The sequence below is a fragment of the Rhea pennata genome, chromosome 10 (genome assembly GCF_028389875.1).
Source record: "Rhea pennata isolate bPtePen1 chromosome 10, bPtePen1.pri, whole genome shotgun sequence".
NCBI lineage: Eukaryota > Metazoa > Chordata > Aves > Rheiformes > Rheidae > Rhea > Rhea pennata.
In genome coordinates, this window is record NC_084672.1 from 24,627,795 (window position 1) to 24,648,151 (window position 20,357).

Genomic DNA, 20,357 nt, shown 5'->3' on the forward strand with positions numbered 1-20,357 from the left:
TGTGAGGGTCAGCTGAGACACGGGGGCAACAACACTAGGGACCAGAGTGATGGTATTCAGTACTTACTTCCTGGAAGCACATCTGTATTGGGTCACCCCTTTTGAGTACTAGGATGGAGAGGTGCTTCCTACTGCAGCGGGTTCTTTCCGAGCTCAAGCAAGAGTTTTCTGGTCTGGGCTGAAGAGGCGCATGAGTGAGGACACACGATGCACGGTGCAGCTTGTGTGCTGAATGGGACAGTGTTACTAGTGACTATAGCCTGAGGAGAGGAGTTGTAGCTCACAGGCTGCTTTCAGCTCACACCCCCCCCCCCACCGATGGCGAGCGTAGCTATCAGCCATGGTGAAATTTAGCCGTGAAGGACACCTGCAGTCAGCTCCTGAGCGCTTTTGATGGAGGGCCATCTCTCTGCTCAGGTCATGGCAGATGCTCAGGAGACTCTGGGGTAAACTCAGGCAAACCGTCAAGACTGCACACTCCTGCAAGGGGAAGAGACTCAGGTCTGCAGGGACGTGGCAAAGCTCAACAGCAAGGAAGGACCCTTGTGAGCTGGAGGGAAGTGCTGGGAGGGAGGCAGGAGTGAGGGCTGTGATGACGTTGCTGGTGCTGATGCTGCTCAGGCAGCACCACAGTCTGATTCTGCAGTCCTGGAGGCCAGGCAACAAAGGCAGGTTTACCAAGAAGAAGAGGAGGCCAGAGAGTGCGACCACTCCCTGCAGTGTGGAAAGAGGAAACGGTCCCTCTCGGGGGGTCTCCATAGCCACGTGGACCCAAATGGAGCTGTTTTGCCCAGCAGGTCCATCGCGGAGGCCAAAAGCCTGCATGGCTTGCTTTTTTAGGAGTAGCTTGGAGCCACGGTGCGTATGGCCTTCAGCCATGCTGATGTTTGGCTGTGAAGGACACTGCAAGTCATCTCTCGAGTGCTTTCAGTGGAGGGACTCAGGCTGACCCTGAGAGACATCTCTCCCTACAGGTCATGGCTGACGCTCAGGAAATGGTGGGCTAAGTTCCGGGAGAACGTGAAGATGGCACAGTCCCGTAAGGGAGAAGAGGCTCAGGTCTGCAGGGACGTGGCAAAGCTCAACAGCAAGGAAGGACCCTTGTGAGCTGGAGGGAAGCGCCGGGAGGGAGGCAGGAGTGAGGGCTGTGATGATGTTGCTGGTGCCGGTCAGGCTGTGCCACAGCCTGTTCCGTCACGAACCTGCCTCTGGCTTTAAGTTCCTCCTGAGCATGGTCTCCTGCCGGCTAAGCAAGCGCACCTCTGTTAGCCTCTTCTCTAAGGTGCGGTAGGCGAAGCACTCATTGGCAGTGCAGCCTGTCAGGGTAGGTCCTGCCACTGGCCCTGCGAGCGGAAGCTGAGGGAACTGGCCTTGTTCAGCTGGGAGACGGGAAGGCTTTGGGGGGATCTAATAGCAGCCATTGAATACCTACGAGAAGGTGGGAGGATGAGAGCCAATAGGTACGGAGTGTACATTGCTGTTAGATAGCAAGAAGAACCTGTCAATACACAGAAACGCGTTGTGGCTTGCAGCCAGGAAACCGTTTCTAGCAACAAAATGGTAGCTCTGATCTGAAGTCCGTGGGTGATTAAACGGGAGAATGCCCAGGATTTCAGCGGCTCTTACGACACAACTGAAAACTCCGATGCCCTTGTCAATTAAGAGTGAGAGAGCTAAGTAGCCTTGTGGGAAAATGTACATTTCAAACACATTGGCACCAGAATGTTGAAATGGAAGCCAGTGCATTACAAATAAATAAATACATAAATAAACAGATGGATAAATAAATAAATAAATAAATAGAGAGAGGCGGCAGGAGCAGCACCGGCAAGGGGCTGAGGAGCAGAAAGAGCCACCCCCACCCCTGGCCAGGCACCTGGAGCACAGCACGGTGGGGAGTGCTGGTAGAAGCGCCCAAAGCAAGAGCCCCCCACCACTCCGGGAGAGGGACTGGGGGAAAAAGGGCCTTAGCAGAGGATGGTTTCGATCCATCGACCTCTGGGTTATGGGCCCAGCACGCTTCCGCTGCGCCACTCTGCTTCCTGCAGCAGCTCTTCAGAAGCCCTCCCTGCTGCTCCCAGGCACTAACACCACGAGCCCTAGGGTTCAGTGGCGTTTCTGTTCCTCCTGCCCACGGAGGAAAGACGTCTTCCCAGGAAGCCCAAAACCTGGGCTGAAGCCTCCCTCGTTTGCCCTCCTGTCACCATCTCCTGCCCATCACGCGCAGCGTTGAGAGGGGAGTGTTTGTGTTTGCCCCAGCTGAGCTGCCTCTGCAGGGGAGGGCAGAAACCTCAGAGTGAGGGGGGAGCCTGCCTGCCTGTGCTGTGCTCAGAGCACCCGCGTCCCAGCGAGCCGATGAGGGTCTGCTGCACTCAGAGCCAGGAAAAGGCTTTTACTCCCCTCCACCTGGAGTCACACGCGTCTCCTGCACACAGTGCTTTCCTCGCGCGGGCTTGGCCAGCCCTGGCAGCCCACGGCTCCCAGTGGCTTTCTGCCCTGGAGAGGCGGCTTCCACTTCTGCTGGTGACCAGCTGCTGACACACTTCCTCGGAACAGCTGCCCAGGCCAACCCTGAACAGCTGGCCTGGTGTGACCCCAAGAGGCCAATGCATGCTCTCTTGCTGCCTTCCCGTGGACATTCTGGGCAGCTGCGTTCCAGTCTGCAGCAAGGGAAGGCAGAAGCCCCAAAGCAACTCAGGCCTGCTGGCCCTTTGCTGTTCCACGTGCATGGGTTGCGGCAGGGCATGCTGCCAAGGGAGAATGCCTCCTCACGCGGAAGCACTCCGGGAATGGCTCTGTCTCTTGCAAACTGCCATGTGTTCACCAAACACAGGAGCCGCACTGGTCTTCTGCAGACTAATGTTGGAAGCGGGAGCAGGGTGGGCACTGCTTCCTCTCTGGCTCGTGCAAGGGGAAGGGAAAAGATCACTGGGGAAGCCCGTTCCTGCCTAGCGGCGGTGAGCAACTGTCTGGGCGAAAGCCGCCTTACCTGTGAGATGGTGGAGGAATGCGTGAGGGTGTGACACTTTGAGAGCAGTGCTGCAGAGGGCACAGTCAGCTTAAACCTGGCCTGGAAAATGGGCTTGTTTCCCTCCCTCCCCACTTACAGCTTATGCCAGCCTGGTTCGGGTTGTCGCAGGCGGAGGAAACGAACATGGCACAGTCCCTTGTGGTGGAGAACCCGTGGAGGTGCTCTAACTCCATTTCAGTTAGTGAGAGAGAAAATTAAGTCTTTCATGTCACTCTTAGGCCCTTGTCACTCTGACCTGTTGATCCATCTAACTATTGCACAGTGGACCCATGGTTTTCACATGCTAACATGGAAATAGGCTTGACATTGTCAAGTCTGGCAAGAGTAACGAGGGCTCCCGGGTTTGGCCTCCTTACCGAACTGCTGTGACCCAGGTGTGGGGTCGCTGTGGCTCTACGGTCAACTGCTAGCCGTTCGAGGGTCAACGCTGTGCACTATCAGCGGCTGTAGGACTGAGTCCAACTGCCAAGGGCCCAGCCACTGCCTGTGCTGCGCTCACCTGCGGCTCCCAGCTCGTCCTCATCTGTGGCGCAGCCCTGCCTTTGCTGCCCCCTGACAGCCTGATGGCTGCCCCTAACACTGCACCAGGCCCAAGGAAATGACAGAAACGCCTCCTATCCATCCCTGGAGCAGTAGCTTGGATTTCAAGCAGGGTCAGCCTCAACCTCGTGACTTGAGTTATCGTCACCATCCAGACAAAAGCGTGCACAGGCAGACCTCTACAGCGGTTCACCCTTGGCCATAAAACTTCCTCCTTCCCCCCAGTCACCTACGTCCCTCCAGTTCCCTTCACCCCACCATTTGCCCTCCCACATAGCTCACCCCTTCTAACGCCTCCCCTGAGTTCTTTCTCGGGCTCCCTAGAGCCGGACACCAGCACACAGTGCCATTTGCATGTTTCTTTTTTCCGCTGTCTTGGAACTTCAAGACTGGGGTCCCTGGCTTCCTTGCAGTCTTTCCTTTTCAGCTCCTGCTCTTGGACGGTCTGCTTTCTCTTCTGTCTTAAGAGACCTGACACATTTGCCCTCCACCACCAGAGGATGACTCGCAGAGCTCCCTTCCCTTCCCTTCCCCTCCCTTCCCCTCCCTTCCCTTCCCTTCCCTTCCCTTCCCTTCCCTTCCCTTCCCTTCCCTTCCCTCCAGCCACGGAGACACCAGAGGGAGAGTCAAAGCATGCTCCACTCCAGGGCTCCAGTGCTCCAGTGTCAGCATATTCCAGATGCCACCCCGATGGCCAGGCGCTGGGAGCTGCAGCCGTAGCCCGGGGGTTACGCCTCTGCAACCCTGGATGCAGGCACTTCTGCTTCAGAGTGCAGGTCCCAACCCAGCTGCTTAGGGCCCTCAGGCCTCAGAGGCAGACAGGGAGAAAAGACTCCTCACCCTGGGGAGGCAGCTGGAGCTCTGGGACTCCCCCAGATCTGCTCCCTCCACAGGGCTAGGCACCTGCTGGTGCCTCTTGTCCAGTCCACCTCACTTCACAGCGGGCACCAGGAGGTAAGTGAGGCACCTCCCCTGGAGTCCCAGGTGTGGCGAATGTGCTCTGAATGTGCTCCTCTCTTTGTGGGTGCTCAGCTGTTATGTGATCAAGGCATGGAAAGGAAACTCCCCTCTCCCAGTGCAGGCTGGCCCTGAAACTCACAACAAGCTGGATGACATTGCACAGGACACGAGAGCACTGCTGCCAAGACGTTTGGAGTAGGTAGCTGTGGCCAAGTGGGGAAGGTGATGAATGTGAAATCCATGGAGGTTTCCCCACACACGTTCAAATCCTGCCAGCGACAGGGTACCCTCGCCTTCAGGGCTGCCTGGACTGAGCACACTCCGGCCCTAGACAAAGCCCCACAGCCACTGTCCCACCAGCTGCATAGCATGCCCAGTGAACCCTCCATCCCTCTAGTCATCCTCGGCTTCCCCCAGAATTGCCATGCGGCATGGGAACCACCTTTCTGCTTTCGCAGCTGCAGAGGCTCACAGCTTTGCTGACAGAAGGATGCTCACCTATGGGGAGGGGTGGGTTTTCTTCCAAGGGACACGTTTTCCCGCGGAGCCTGAGCCGAGATGTGTATGCTTCCGCGATGGGAAGGGGGGCCCCCTCCGCAGAAACACCTGCAGGTTTTTGCAGCCACAGGAGAAAAAAATGGGGGAAGGGAAAGACCCTCCCCAAATGCCGCTTCCTATTCTTTTTCCTGCTGCTGCATCAGTCTCCCCTCTCAGACTCCCGGGAGAGTCCTGAATGCTCAGAGAGGGTCACATGGTGCATGGGAGGAGCAGGGGGGAGGCGCAGGTCTGCATGCGTTGGTGGTATAGTGGTGAGCATAGCTGCCTTCCAAGCAGTTGACCCGGGTTCGATTCCCGGCCAACGCACACGCGCTTTTCTTCTTCCAGGCGCCTGCAGAGGCACCTCCATCTCCTGCTAGAAAAGAGCCCAGCTTTCACCAACAAGTTCACATTCCCTGGAGGAGCCTCTCCCTTTACTACATGCACAGGCAGGACAGGACGGGCCACCCCACAGAGCCCAGGAGAGACAGCCCTGGCTTCAGCAATGCCTGCCTTGGTGAAAGCGCATGCAAGCGAGTGGAGCAGAAGAGCTGTTGAGGATGGGGGCTACAGTCAGGACCAGGAGTCAGGCAGAGACCAGCTGCTTGGCAGGCAGCTGTGCTCATCACGGTGACAGAAGCGCTGGCAGGCACATGCCTCTGCCCCACTTCTCCCGCAGCCACGTCAGTCCTGCCCCACCCCACCCTGCACACAGCCTCTGGCAACTGCTCCACATTCCCCACCCCAAGCATCTCTGCCTGCTCCCAGGCCTGTAAGAGCGGAAATCCCCCAGCCCCGCTGCTGGTTCCCACAGGGACAGACCCACCCAGGGACTTCTGTTGAGGCACTCTCCAGGCTGCACTGGTTGTACCGGGGTCTGTGCCTGTCCTGAGAGAGCCAAAAGCACTGCAGCCCACCCATGCCGTTCACAGCAGGGACATGCAGGCATGTCAGGGATCACCCTGAGGGCTGCGGTGAGCAGAGCAGCACAGAGGGAAGGCGCTGTCCCCACAGCCCTGGGGCGGAGGCATTAGCCTCCGCTCTGCCCTGTTCCTCGCTCCTCAGATACCCGCCTTGGCTTCTCTCAGCAGAGTGTCTGGGCCATCTCCTCACCCGTGGAGCAAGGCCTTTTAAATTTCACTCTCAGCCTTCCCTTCTCACGCGCAATTTGGATTCAGAATGTTCATGTTGGGTTCCGTCGAGCCTTCTTGAGAGAGCAACAGCTCTGCGTGGGTCTTTTTTGTTTGTGTTCCTTCCTTCCCTGGAAGGGTGGGACAGTGGAGACACAAGAGGTAAGAAATGAAAGAGAGCTGCCCAGGGGGAAGCTGCCTCAGCGGGTGCTGAAGCCCTGGAGCAGGAGCCCAGAGAAGCTTGGACTCTCCTTCCTTGGACGGATTTGGAACTGAGTCACCTGCCCTAGCTTTGGCGCTAGTCGTACTCGGGGTGCGTAGCTGAATTAGAGACCTCCAGAGATCCCTTCCAGTCCATCTCATTCCACGAATCGACAGCTGCCAGAGAGCGCTGTGCTCTCCTCCCACCTCTGCACCACAGCAGCAAGTGAGCCTCAAGGCCACCAGTGGAATGGAGCTGTCCTCTGGTCTTCTGGGGTGTGCACCTGCCTAAGGAAGGACTAGCAGCCTCCCTGCCTAAAGAAAGGCAGTCTCCTGTGCACAGAGCCAGGCTTACCAAATGGCGGGCACGTGCATGGAGAGAGAAAGAGGCGGTGGCAGTGCCTGAGGCCGTTGCGGTGTAGTGGGTCTTGCCGGGAAGAAATCAAAGGCGCCCAAGCACGCTGCAGGGACCTGCTGACCCACGAGTCTCTTGTGGTGTCCTTGCTGGTTTACAACAGTGGCAGAGCCATAAGGAGTCGCCAGGAGGAGGTGACTGCGCGCATCCTGGCCCTCCACCCCCTGCCGCCGACAGGTCCTTTGGTTCTGCCACTGAAGAATTCCCTTTCCCACTGGCACAGCTGGAGGAAGTTTTGTGACCATGTGCCTTGGGCCCCTGTGCGCCTTGCTCCGAAATGTCTCCACGTGCTGCCTTTGCCTCCCGGGAGCCCCAGTGCCGCAAGGGAAGGGTTGCTGCCAGCAGCCAGCTCTGAGTGCCCCGTGCACAGGAGGAGCCTGAATTACCTGCCCTGGTTCAGGCCGGCTCTAGGGAAAAGGGCCAAGGCTGGCCAAGAGGTCAGGATGGCCGAGCGGTCTAAGGCGCTGCGTTCAGGTCGCAGTCTCCATGGGAGGCGTGGGTTCGAATCCTACTCCTGACAGGCTTCTCTCTGCTGGTCTTTTCCCTGGCCAGACTGGCAGTGGAGAGCCTCAGGCCTGAACTGTCCTCTCATCTCAGTCTGTGCTCCTCAGCCAAGATCATGCCTCCTGGCCAAGCAGCTAAGGGGAGGAGGCCCTAGGCTCATCCCTAGGTGACCTCAGATGAGCTCCCTGAACTGGCTCTGTGCTTGCACCTCTGCCCTCCCCAAAGAAAAGAGGTCAGGGCCTCTGGGCTGACACCCATTTCAACCCCTGCCTACCTAATAAGCTCTCATCCTCCCACCTTTTTCTACCTACTCAAAGGCTGCCATTAAATTAAATCCCCACAAAGCCTAAGGACTCAAACGCTACTGCTGGATCCCCACAAAGCTTTCCCGTCTCCCGGCTAAACCAGGCCTGTCCCCTAAGCTTCTGCTGACAGGGTCAGTGCCCCGCCAGGGGCAGGCCCCAGCCCGGCAAGCTGCACTGCGAATCCGTGCTTAGCCTACCCCTCACAAGGACCACCAGGGCCTGTCCAGCAGAGCGGCTACCCTCCCAGTCAGTCCCCAGTGCAGGGCAATTAGGCCCTGCTGCTGCCAGACTCTGCGTTTCTCCTTGTGGAGGTCCACCCACCCAGACCATGACGTCCCAACTTGGATACAAAGCTGCTGTGGCAGACCATGTCCAAAGGTTTGCTAAAGACAAGCCACGCAGTGTCCCCTCTTGTCCCTTCACCCGTGGACGGACATAGTGAAGACGACTTGCTCCGTGGCCTTCCAAGGCACTGAGGAGAGGCTGAGTGGCCTGTGGGTGCCCAGGCAGTCTTTCTTCCTCTGTTTGGAGTCTGGTGCAACCCTTTTCTTGCCCCAGTTGCCAGGATCTTCCCCTGCTCTCTGCTCCCCAATCTGCAGAGCCCCCCGAGAGGTCTCTTTTCTGTCTTCCAGGCCCTGTGGCACAGGCTATACGTGTCAGTCCAGGATCCGGCACTGACGAGCGGGGTTTCAACCCAGAAGGTTTCCCTGACCTCGGCAGTACCTCAGCTGCCAGCACAGCCATCCCTACTGGGAAGAGGGGCAGCTGGGACTAAGGGCATCGCCGCCATGGTTTCAGCACAAGCATGTCGGTCTGTTACCACGCAGAGGCCAGCAGGGACAGCCCAGGCTCACGGGATTTCAGAGCACTGATGTCACCTTCTCAGAAGGGCCACTGTCAGGAAGAGGAGATGCAAGCAGGGTGGCATCAGGGGGTGCGAGAACATGGGATGATTGAGGGAGATGCTGAAGGAGCTGGGTTTGTTCATCCTGGAGAAGAGGAGGCAGGGGGGCATCTAGTCGCGAGCTTCCACTAGGTAAAAGGTGGTTTGTAGGGAAGACAGAAGCAGCCCCTTCTTGGAGGTGCACAAGGAAAGGACAAGAGCCACTGGGCGCAAGTTGCAACAAGGGAAGTTCTGATTTGATGTGGGGGGGGGAGGGGAGAGAGAAAAAAGACCACAGTGAGCGTGGTTTTGCACCACAACAGGTGGATTGTCCAGCACTGAGGTTTCCAAACCTCAACCGGACAAGGGCACAAGCAGCCTCAGGTGACTTGTGCTGGGCAGTTAGGCGTGCACTGAGCTGGAGGTTGGACTAGAGACCTGCAAGCTGCCTTCCAACCTAAGCTTTCTACGACTTTCTCATTCTTTGCTGCTGTTACTGTTTTAAATTAAAACCCCGTAATTCATGCGTTGGCGGAAGAAGCCATCTTTAGGGCTTTAGAGCTCAAACGTTGTCTCTGTGTGGGGGGCTTCTTCATAGGAGAAAGGGCTGTGGTGGGAGAGTTTCCTGCTCGTGCGACAATCCCACCTCACTGCCTGCCCTGGGGAAAGGACCGATTTGGGAAAGGGCCTTTGCAGAGATGCTTTGTTCCTGGCTTTCTTGTTAAATGCGTGCAGAGCAGAACAGAAGTGTCCAGGTGGACCGTATGCTGGCAGCCCGAGAAGGATGACTTCTCTTTCTCATTCTGGCTGGGTTGTTTCCTAAGTGTGTCGTCTGTCAGTAGAGGAGAGGCTAGGAGAGCCGGGATTGTTTAGCCAGGAGAAGACCACGCTCGGGAGGAACTAACTTATCAATGTGTACATTAGCTAGATAACAGAAGCCTGTAATAAATTGTAACTATTTGTTCATTGTTTAGAAGGAGGAATAAGCCGATGGAGGGGGAGGAGGAGGTTTTACAACAATCAGGGTTGAGACATGGTGTCAGACAAATAAATTATGGTAAGCACAAAAGCTTATATGACCCCTTGTGGAACCAGTGTCGGGGCCCTAGCTATCTTGCAGGACTATGAAGAGCTGAAGTAAGCAACAAGCTGCTCAGAGGTTTTGAAGGTAAAAGGATAAAGAAAATATAAGCAGGCGCCTGTAATTTTCTCACAGAACAGCATCCCAAAAGGGAGTCAACACAACAGATAAGCAAACCCCTGTGATCACTCACAAGGAGACAAACTGAAATAAAGAGACAGAAGAAGACCACGGCCTTCCTCTCCACGACCACCAGAGAGCTCCAGACGACCCCCCCAGCAACTCACACATGCGCGGGATGCACTGGGAGATTACAATGCAGACTATAAGGGGGGGACTGTGTGTGAGGGAGGCGCGCCGTTGGCGGAGCTGAGACTCCCCGGCCGCCCAGCGCTGTTTTGCTTGTGGCTGCTTACTTAATTAAATAAATTGTTCACATGATTTAACAAACTCTCTGTATGAATTAACCTTCGAGAGAATAACATATGACAAATTTGGTGCCGTGACTCGGATGAAGGCAATGGACTGAAAAGCTCTTCGGAAGGGGAGGCGCCCCGCCGAGTTTGGCAGCCTCTGCTGAGAGCGATTTTCACTCAAGCCCTTCACCGACGAACCCTAAATTAGCCACAAGCAAAAGGAGCCGGCAACCCCAAGTAATCTTTGTGCACGAAGACCGAATGAAGACTCAGGATTGAGTAAGTATAGGCCGGTGATCCATTCGGTTGGGGTTGGGTATCCCGGAGTACACGTGAGAGACGTCCAGTAAGGATGAAGCGAGTGCAGACCCCTCGGTAGTGCGGTTCCCGTATCCCGCGAGGGACTGGGCCACGAAAAGGGGGAAGCGGTGTGTGTGTGTGTGTGAAGGTACTCCGGAAGATGGGACAGAAGAAAAGTAAGCCTTCTGGTCCCATGGGTGGGGGAGTTTGTAGTGGAGGCTTACCTCCCATTCCCCCGGATAGCCCACTAGGATTGATGATTAAATATTGGGATGATTCCCCTTCTAGGCGGGGAAAAAGTAAAGTTAAGATGATATATTATTGTATTGAAGTCTGGGGCAACAAACCTATAAAAGGAGAAAGTGTTTTCTGGCCCCCTTTTGGTTCATTTTAACATTTGAGGACTGGATATGCCAGGCCCTAAATAGTTACGTAAATTCAAAGGAGCCCTTCAGCTTAGAAGAGAGCGAGTATGCACACCTCTGGATAAATCCAGAGGCGAGAACCCTTTTATACCCATTAAAAGAAAAAGGAGGGCGGGGGAAAAAGAAGTGAGAATTAGAGATCCCAGTATAGCCACCCCCTTATATACTCCCTCCTATACCTACGGCCCCTTGTCTTCCCGGGCCGACTGAACTTCCGTCCTCGGGGGAGTCGGATGGCGAGGCTAACCTAGTCCCCAGAGACCAGTAACTAGGAGTCAGACTAGAGCACAGGGGTTAAGTCTCGAAGGAGGATTATATCCACTGCGGGAAATAGCTATGGGAGGACCCCAACCGGGGACGGGATATGTAGCCGTCCCCATTAATTCCGGGGACGTGAGAGATTTTAAGAAGGAAATGGGAAACCTACTAGAAGACCCACTGGGAGTGGCAGAACAGGTGGACCAGTTTCTAGGACCAAATATTTACACTTGGGAGGAGCTACAGTCCATCCTGGGAATCCTGTTCACATTTGAGGAAAGAGGGATGATTAGGCGAACTGGCATGAGAATCTGGGACCAACAACACCAGCAAGGTCCGGCAGCAGATGTTAAGTGGCCGATGCAGTCGCCTAATTGGAATAACCAGGACCCAATCCATCGCGGTCATATGCAAGACTTAAGAACCATTATCATTCAGGGGATAAGGGAATCAGTCCCAAGGGGACAGAATATTAATAAGGCTTTTAATGAACAGCAAAGGCGGGATGAGACCCCGACAGAATGGTTAGAAAGGCTGCGAAAAAGCTTGCAGTTGTATAGTGGCTTAGATCCAGGGACTCCTGTGGGAGGGGCCTTACTTAAAACTCAGTTTGTGGCCAAATCCTGGACGGACATTAGGAAAAAGTTAGAGAAAATAGAGGACTGGCAAGATAAGGGTTTAGATGAACTCCTGAGAGAGGCACAGAAGATGTATGTTAGGAGAGAGGACGAAAAAGAGAAGAAACAAGTACGAATGATGGTGGCAGCAGTACGGGAAGGTCAAAGAGGAAGGCCTAGGATGGTGCGTGGGAAGCTTGAGAGAGAAGAAGGGAGAAATGGTCAGGGACAAAAAGAAATGTGATCTGTTTTTATTGTAATAGAAAGGGTCATATTAAGAGAGAATGTCGACAGAGAAAAGAGGATGAGCAGATGTTCAAGGATGAGTAGGGGTGTCAGGGGCTCTATTTGCTGGGGACCCGAGAAAAAAAAAACGAGCCCTTGATAAAATTAAAACGGGGTCCCCAGCGTGAGGAAAGCTAGATAACAATGATGAATTCAGAAGCCTGCAGCTGGAATCTTCCCAGGGCTACTGGGAAGCTCTCAGGGCAGAGATGAAGAAATTTCAGGAGTCTGGTGGCAGGAAGGTGGACAGTGAAACTCTGGGAGAGGAGAAAGAGAAGGGAGCGAGGGTAGGGGCGATCCTTCTCTTGGAGCTCAGCAGTGAAGGATTTTCTTTGGAAAGCTGCTGCCTTACCTGTGGAGTCACTGTGGGACATGCCACGTAATGTGGACAAAGTCTCGTCTAACCCCAGGTGATTTGCCCGATAGTAGGCAAGGGGACAGCACTGTGAGGGTCAGCTGAGACACGGGGGCAACAACACTAGGGACCAGAGTGATGGTATTCAGTACTTACTTCCTGGAAGCACATCTGTATTGGGTCACCCCTTTTGAGTACTAGGATGGAGAGGTGCTTCCTACTGCAGCGGGTTCTTTCCGAGCTCAAGCAAGAGTTTTCTGGTCTGGGCTGAAGAGGAGCATGAGTGAGGACACACGATGCACGGTGCAGCTTGTGTGCTGAATGGGACAGTGTTACTAGTGACTATAGCCTGAGGAGAGGAGTTGTAGCTCACAGGCTGCTTTCAGCTCACACCCCCCCCCCCCCACCGATGGCGAGCGTAGCTATCAGCCATGGTGAAATTTAGCCGTGAAGGACACCTGCAGTCAGCTCCTGAGCGCTTTTGATGGAGGGCCATCTCTCTGCTCATGTCATGGCAGATGCTCAGGAGACTCTGGGGTAAACTCAGGCAAACCGTCAAGACTGCACACTCCTGCAAGGGGAAGAGACTCAGGTCTGCAGGGACGTGGCAAAGCTCAACAGCAAGGAAGGACCCTTGTGAGCTGGAGGGAAGTGCTGGGAGGGAGGCAGGAGTGAGGGCTGTGATGACGTTGCTGGTGCTGATGCTGCTCAGGCAGCACCACAGTCTGATTCTGCAGTCCTGGAGGCCAGGCAACAAAGGCAGGTTTACCAAGAAGAAGAGGAGGCCAGAGAGTGCGACCACTCCCTGCAGTGTGGAAAGAGGAAACGGTCCCTCTCGGGGGGTCTCCATAGCCACGTGGACCCAAATGGAGCTGTTTTGCCCAGCAGGTCCATCGCGGAGGCCAAAAGCCTGCATGGCTTGCTTTTTTAGGAGTAGCTTGGAGCCACGGTGCGTATGGCCTTCAGCCATGCTGATGTTTGGCTGTGAAGGACACTGCAAGTCATCTCTCGAGTGCTTTCAGTGGAGGGACTCAGGCTGACCCTGAGAGACATCTCTCCCTACAGGTCATGGCTGACGCTCAGGAAATGGTGGGCTAAGTTCCGGGAGAACGTGAAGATGGCACAGTCCCGTAAGGGAGAAGAGGCTCAGGTCTGCAGGGACGTGGCAAAGCTCAACAGCAAGGAAGGACCCTTGTGAGCTGGAGGGAAGCGCCGGGAGGGAGGCAGGAGTGAGGGCTGTGATGATGTTGCTGGTGCCGGTCAGGCTGTGCCACAGCCTGTTCCGTCACGAACCTGCCTCTGGCTTTAAGTTCCTCCTGAGCATGGTCTCCTGCCGGCTAAGCAAGCGCACCTCTGTTAGCCTCTTCTCTAAGGTGCGGTAGGCGAAGCACTCATTGGCAGTGCAGCCTGTCAGGGTAGGTCCTGCCACTGGCCCTGCGAGCGGAAGCTGAGGGAACTGGCCTTGTTCAGCTGGGAGACGGGAAGGCTTTGGGGGGATCTAATAGCAGCCATTGAATACCTACGAGAAGGTGGGAGGATGAGAGCCAATAGGTACGGAGTGTACATTGCTGTTAGATAGCAAGAAGAACCTGTCAATACACAGAAACGCGTTGTGGCTTGCAGCCAGGAAACCGTTTCTAGCAACAAAATGGTAGCTCTGATCTGAAGTCCGTGGGTGATTAAACGGGAGAATGCCCAGGATTTCAGCGGCTCTTACGACACAACTGAAAACTCCGATGCCCTTGTCAATTAAGAGTGAGAGAGCTAAGTAGCCTTGTGGGAAAATGTACATTTCAAACACATTGGCACCAGAATGTTGAAATGGAAGCCAGTGCATTACAAATAAATAAATACATAAATAAACAGATGGATAAATAAATAAATAAATAAATAGAGAGAGGCGGCAGGAGCAGCACCGGCAAGGGGCTGAGGAGCAGAAAGAGCCACCCCCACCCCTGGCCAGGCACCTGGAGCACAGCACGGTGGGGAGTGCTGGTAGAAGCGCCCAAAGCAAGAGCCCCCCACCACTCCGGAAGAGGGACTGGGGGAAAAAGGGCCTTAGCAGAGGATGGTTTCGATCCATCGACCTCTGGGTTATGGGCCCAGCACGCTTCCGCTGCGCCACTCTGCTTCCTGCAGCAGCTCTTCAGAAGCCCTCCCTGCTGCTCCCAGGCACTAACACCACGAGCCCTAGGGTTCAGTGGCGTTTCTGTTCCTCCTGCCCACGGAGGAAAGACGTCTTCCCAGGAAGCCCAAAACCTGGGCTGAAGCCTCCCTCGTTTGCCCTCCTGTCACCATCTCCTGCCCATCACGCGCAGCGTTGAGAGGGGAGTGTTTGTGTTTGCCCCAGCTGAGCTGCCTCTGCAGGGGAGGGCAGAAACCTCAGAGTGAGGGGGGAGCCTGCCTGCCTGTGCTGTGCTCAGAGCACCCGCGTCCCAGCGAGCCGATGAGGGTCTGCTGCACTCAGAGCCAGGAAAAGGCTTTTACTCCCCTCCACCTGGAGTCACACGCGTCTCCTGCACACAGTGCTTTCCTCGCGCGGGCTTGGCCAGCCCTGGCAGCCCACGGCTCCCAGTGGCTTTCTGCCCTGGAGAGGCGGCTTCCACTTCTGCTGGTGACCAGCTGCTGACACACTTCCTCGGAACAGCTGCCCAGGCCAACCCTGAACAGCTGGCCTGGTGTGACCCCAAGAGGCCAATGCATGCTCTCTTGCTGCCTTCCGTGGACATTCTGGGCAGCTGCGTTCCAGTCTGCAGCAAGGGAAGGCAGAAGCCCCAAAGCAACTCAGGCCTGCTGGCCCTTTGCTGTTCCACGTGCATGGGTTGCGGCAGGGCATGCTGCCAAGGGAGAATGCCTCCTCACGCGGAAGCACTCCGGGAATGGCTCTGTCTCTTGCAAACTGCCATGTGTTCACCAAACACAGGAGCCGCACTGGTCTTCTGCAGACTAATGTTGGAAGCGGGAGCAGGGTGGGCACTGCTTCCTCTCTGGCTCGTGCAAGGGGAAGGAAAAGATCACTGGGGAAGCCCGTTCCTGCCTAGCGGCGGTGAGCAACTGTCTGGGCGAAAGCCGCCTTACCTGTGAGATGGTGGAGGAATGCGTGAGGGTGTGACACTTTGAGAGCAGTGCTGCAGAGGGCACAGTCAGCTTAAACCTGGCCTGGAAAATGGGCTTGTTTCCCTCCCTCCCCACTTACAGCTTATGCCAGCCTGGTTCGGGTTGTCGCAGGCGGAGAAACGAACATGGCACAGTCCCTTGTGGTGGAGAACCCGTGGAGGTGCTCTAACTCCATTTCAGTTAGTGAGAGAGAAAATTAAGTCTTTCATGTCACTCTAGGCCCTTGTCACTCTGACCTGTTGATCCATCTAAACTATTGCACAGTGGACCCATGGTTTTCACATGCTAACATGGAAATAGGCTTGACATTGTCAAGTCTGGCAAGAGTAACGAGGGCTCCCGGGTTTGGCCTCCTTACCGAACTGCTGTGACCCAGGTGTGGGGGTCGCTGTGGCTCTACGGTCAACTGCTAGCCGTTCGAGGGTCAACGCTGTGCACTATCAGCGGCTGTAGGACTGAGTCCAACTGCCAAGGGCCCAGCCACTGCCTGTGCTGCGCTCACCTGCGGCTCCCAGCTCGTCCCTCATCTGTGGCGCAGCCCTGCCTTGCTGCCCCCTGACAGCCTGATGGCTGCCCCTAACACTGCACCAGGCCCAAGGAAATGACAGAAACGCCTCCTATCCATCCCTGGAGCAGTAGCTTGGATTTCAAGCAGGGTCAGCCTCAACCTCGTGACTTGAGTTATCGTCACCATCCAGACAAAAGCGTGCACAGGCAGACCTCTACAGCGGTTCACCCTTGGCCATAAAACTTCCTCCTTCCCCCAGTCACCTACGTCCCTCCAGTTCCCTTCACCCCACCATTTGCCCTCCCACATAGCTCACCCCTTCTAACGCCTCCCCTGAGTTCTTTCTCGGGCTCCCTAGAGCCGGACACCAGCACACAGTGCCATTTGCATGTTTCTTTTTTCCGCTGTCTTGGAACTTCAAGACTGGGGTCCCTGGCTTCCTTGCAGTCTTTCCTTTTCAGCTCCTGCTCTTGGACGGTCTGCTTTCTCTTCTGTCTTAAGAGACCTGACACATTTGCCCTCCACCACCAGAGGATGACTCGCAGAGCTCCCTTCCCTTCCCTTCCCCTCCCTTCCCCTCCCTTCCCTTCCCTTCCCTTCCCTTCCCTTCCTCCCCTCCAGCCACGGAGACCACCAGAGGGAGAGGTCAAAGCATGCTCCACTCCAGGCTCCAGTGCTCCAGTGTCAGCATATTCCAGATGCCACCCCCGATGGCCAGGCGCTGGGAGCTGCAGCCGTAGCCCGGGGGTTACGCCTCTGCAACCCTGGATTGCAGGCACTTCTGCTTCAGAGTGCAGGTCCCAACCCAGCTGCTTAGGGCCCTCAGGCCCTCAGAGGCAGACAGGGAGAAAAGACTCCTCACCCTGGGGAGGCAGCTGGAGCTCTGGGACTCCCCCAGATCTGCTCCCTCCACAGGGCTAGGCACCTGCTGGTGCCTCTTGTCCAGTCCACCTCACTTCACAGCGGGCACCAGGAGGTAAGTGAGGCACCTCCCCTGGAGTCCCAGGTGTGGCGAATGTGCTCTGAATGTGCTCCTCTCTTTGTGGGTGCTCAGCTGTTATGTGATCAAGGCATGGAAAGGAAACTCCCCTCTCCCAGTGCAGGCTGGCCCTGAAACTCACAACAAGCTGGATGACATTGCACAGGACACGAGAGCACTGCTGCCAAGACGTTTGGAGTAGGTAGCTGTGGCCAAGTGGGGAAGGTGATGAATGTGAAATCCACGGAGGTTTCCCCACACACGTTCAAATCCTGCCAGCGACAGGGTACCCTCGCCTTCAGGGCTGCCTGGACTGAGCACACTCCGGCCCTAGACAAAGCCCCACAGCCACTGTCCCACCAGCTGCATAGCATGCCCAGTGAACCCTCCATCCCTCTAGTCATCCTCGGCTTCCCCCAGAATTGCCATGCGGCATGGGAAACCACCTTTCTGCTTTCGCAGCCGCAGAGGCTCACAGCTTTGCTGACAGAAGGATGCTCACCTATGGGGAGGGGTGGGTTTTCTTCCAAGGGACACGTTTTCCCGCGGAGCTTGAGCCGAGATGTGTATGCTTCCACGATGGGAAGGGGGCCCCTCCGCAGAAACACCTGCAGGTTTTTGCAGCCACAGGAGAAAAAAAATGGGGGAAGGGAAAGACCCTCCCCAAATGCCGCTTCCTATTCTTTTTCCTGCTGCTGCATCAGTCTCCCCTCTCAGACTCCCGGGAGAGTCCTGAATGCTCAGAGAGGGTCACATGGTGCATGGGAGGAGCAGGGGGGAGGCGCAGGTCTGCATGCGTTGGTGGTATAGTGGTGAGCATAGCTGCCTTCCAAGCAGTTGACCCGGGTTCGATTCCCGGCCAACGCACACGCGCTTTTCTTCTTCCAGGCGCCTGCAGAGGCACCTCCATCTCCTGCTAGAAAAGAGCCCAGCTTTCACCAACAAGTTCACATTCCCTGGAGGAGCCTCTCCCTTTACTACATGCACAGGCAGGGACAGGACGGGCCACCCCACAGAGCCCAGGAGAGACAGCCCTGGCTTCAGCAATGCCTGCCTTGGTGAAAGCGCATGCAAGCGAGTGGAGCAGAAGAGCTGTTGAGGATGGGGGCTACAGTCAGGACCAGGAGTCAGGCAGAGACCAGCTGCTTGGCAGGCAGCTGTGCTCATCACGGTGACAGAAGCGCTGGCAGGCACATGCCTCTGCCCCACTTCTCCCGCAGCCACGTCAGTGTCAGTCCTGCCCCACCCCCTCCCTGCACACAGCCTCTGGCAACTGCTCCACATTCCCACCCCAAGCATCTCTGCCTGCTCCCAGGCCTGTAAGAGCGGAAATCCCCCAGCCCCGCTGCTGGTTCCCACAGGGACAGACCCACCCAGGGACTTCTGTTGAGGCACTCTCCAGGCTGCACTGGTTGTACCGGGGTCTGTGCCTGTCCTGAGAGAGCCAAAAGCACTGCAGCCCACCCATGCCGTTCACAGCAGGGACATGCAGGCGTGTCAGGGATCACCCTGAGGGCTGCGGTGAGCAGAGCAGCACAGAGGGAAGGCGCTGTCCCCACAGCCCTGGGGCGGAGGCATTAGCCTCCGCTCTGCCCTGTTCCTCGCTCCTCAGATACCCGCCTTGGCTTCTCTCAGCAGAGTGTCTGGGCCATCTCCTCACCCGTGGAGCAAGGCCTTTTAAATTTCACTCTCAGCCTTCCCTTCTCACGCGCAATTTGGATTCAGAATGTTCATGTTGGGTTCCGTCGAGCCTTCTTGAGAGAGCAACAGCTCTGCGTGGGTCTTTTTTGTTTGTGTTCCTTCCTTCCCTGGAAGGGTGGGACAGTGGAGACACAAGAGGTAAGAAATGAAAGAGAGCTGCCCAGGGGGGAAGCTGCCTCAGCGGGTGCTGAAGCCCTGGAGCAGGAGCCCAGAGAAGCTTGGACTCTCCTTCCTTGGACGGATTTGGAACTGAGTCACCTGCCCTAGCTTTGGCGCTAGTCGTACTCGGGGTGCGTAGCTGAATTAGAGACCTCCAGAGATCCCTTCCAGTCCATCTCATTCCACGAATCGACAGCTGCCAGAGAGCGCTGTGCTCTCCTCCCACCTCTGCACCCACAGCAGCAAGTGAGCCTCAAGGCCACCAGTGGAATGGAGCTGTCCTCTGGTCTTCTGGGGTGTGCACCTGCCTAAGGAAGGACTAGCAGCCTCCCTGCCTAAAGAAAGGCAGTCTCCTGTGCACAGAGCCAGGCTTACCAAATGGCGGGCACGTGCATGGAGAGAGAAAGAGGCGGTGGCAGTGCCTGAGGCCGTTGCGGTGTAGTGGGTCTTGCCGGGAAGAAATCAAAGGCGCCCAAGCACGCTGCAGGGACCTGCTGACCCACGAGTCTCTTGTGGTGTCCTTGCTGGTTTACAACAGTGGCAGAGCCATAAGGAGTCGCCAGGAGGAGGTGACTGCGCGCATCCTGGCCCCTCCACCCCCTGCCGCCGACAGGTCCTTTGGTTCTGCCACGGAAGAATTCCCTTTCCCACTGGCACAGCTGGAGGAAGTTTTGTGACCATGTGCCTTGGGCCCCTGTGCGCCTTGCTCCGAAATGTCTCCACGTGCTGCCTTTGCCTCCCGGAGCCCCAGTGCCGCAAGGGAAGGGTTGCTGCCAGCAGCCAGCTCTGAGTGCCCCGTGCACAGGAGGAGCCTGAATTACCTGCCCTGGTTCAGGCCGGCTCTAGGAAAAGGGCCAAGGCTGGCCAAGAGGTCAGGATGGCCGAGCGGTCTAAGGCGCTGCGTTCAGGTCGCAGTCTCCATGGGAGGCGTGGGTTCGAATCCTACTCCTGACAGGCTTCTCTCTGCTGGTCTTTTCCCTGGCCAGACTGGCAGTGGAGAGCCTCAGGCCTGAACTGTCCTCTCATCTCAGTCTGTGCTCCTCAGCCAAGATCATGCCTCCTGGCCAAGCAGCTAAGGGGAGGAGGCCCTAGGCTCATCCCTAGGTGACCTCAGATGAGCTCCCTGAACTGGCTCTGTGCTTGCACCTCTGCCCTCCCCAAAGAAAAGAGGTCAGGGCCTCTGGGCTGACACCCATTTCAACCCCTGCCTACCTATAAGCTCTCATCCTCCCACCTTTTCTACCTACTCAAAGGCTGCCATTAAATTAAATCCCCACAAAGCCTAAGGACTCAAACGCTACTGCTGGATCCCCACAAAGCTTTCCCGTCTCCCGGCTAAACCAGGCCTGTCCCCTAAGCTTCTGCTGACAGGGTCAGTGCCCCGCCAGGGGCAGGCCCCAGCCTGGCAAGCTGCACTGCGAATCCGTGCTTAGCCTACCCCTCACAAGGACCACCAGGGCCTGTCCAGCAGAGCGGCTACCCTCCCAGTCAGTCCCCAGTGCAGGGCAATTAGGCCCTGCTGCTGCCAGACTCTGCGTTTCTCCTTGTGGAGGTCCACCCACCCAGACCATGACGTCCCAACTTGGATACAAAGCTGCTGTGGCAGACCATGTCCAAAGGTTTGCTAAAGACAAGCCACGCAGTGTCCCC

The 20,357-nt window shown here is 56.3% G+C and overlaps 6 non-coding genes across 6 annotated transcripts; 4 read left to right on the plus strand and 2 right to left on the minus strand.

Moving 5' to 3' along the window:
- Positions 1 to 1,968: 1,968 nt before the first annotated feature.
- On the minus strand, positions 1,969 to 2,040 carry TRNAM-CAU (transfer RNA methionine (anticodon CAU)). The gene has a single exon. It is a non-coding gene; the product is annotated as a tRNA-Met (tRNA).
- Positions 2,041 to 5,323: 3,283 nt separating this feature from the next.
- Positions 5,324 to 5,395, plus strand: TRNAG-UCC (transfer RNA glycine (anticodon UCC)). The gene has a single exon. It is a non-coding gene; the product is annotated as a tRNA-Gly (tRNA).
- Positions 5,396 to 7,251: 1,856 nt separating this feature from the next.
- Positions 7,252 to 7,334, plus strand: TRNAL-CAG (transfer RNA leucine (anticodon CAG)). The gene has a single exon. It is a non-coding gene; the product is annotated as a tRNA-Leu (tRNA).
- A 6,968-nt stretch (positions 7,335 to 14,302) lies between these two features.
- TRNAM-CAU (transfer RNA methionine (anticodon CAU)) lies at positions 14,303 to 14,374 on the minus strand. Its single transcript has one exon. It is a non-coding gene; the product is annotated as a tRNA-Met (tRNA).
- Positions 14,375 to 17,642: 3,268 nt separating this feature from the next.
- Positions 17,643 to 17,714, plus strand: TRNAG-UCC (transfer RNA glycine (anticodon UCC)). The gene has a single exon. It is a non-coding gene; the product is annotated as a tRNA-Gly (tRNA).
- Positions 17,715 to 19,578: 1,864 nt separating this feature from the next.
- On the plus strand, positions 19,579 to 19,661 carry TRNAL-CAG (transfer RNA leucine (anticodon CAG)). Its single transcript has one exon. It is a non-coding gene; the product is annotated as a tRNA-Leu (tRNA).
- The last annotated feature ends 696 nt before the right edge of the window (positions 19,662 to 20,357 follow it).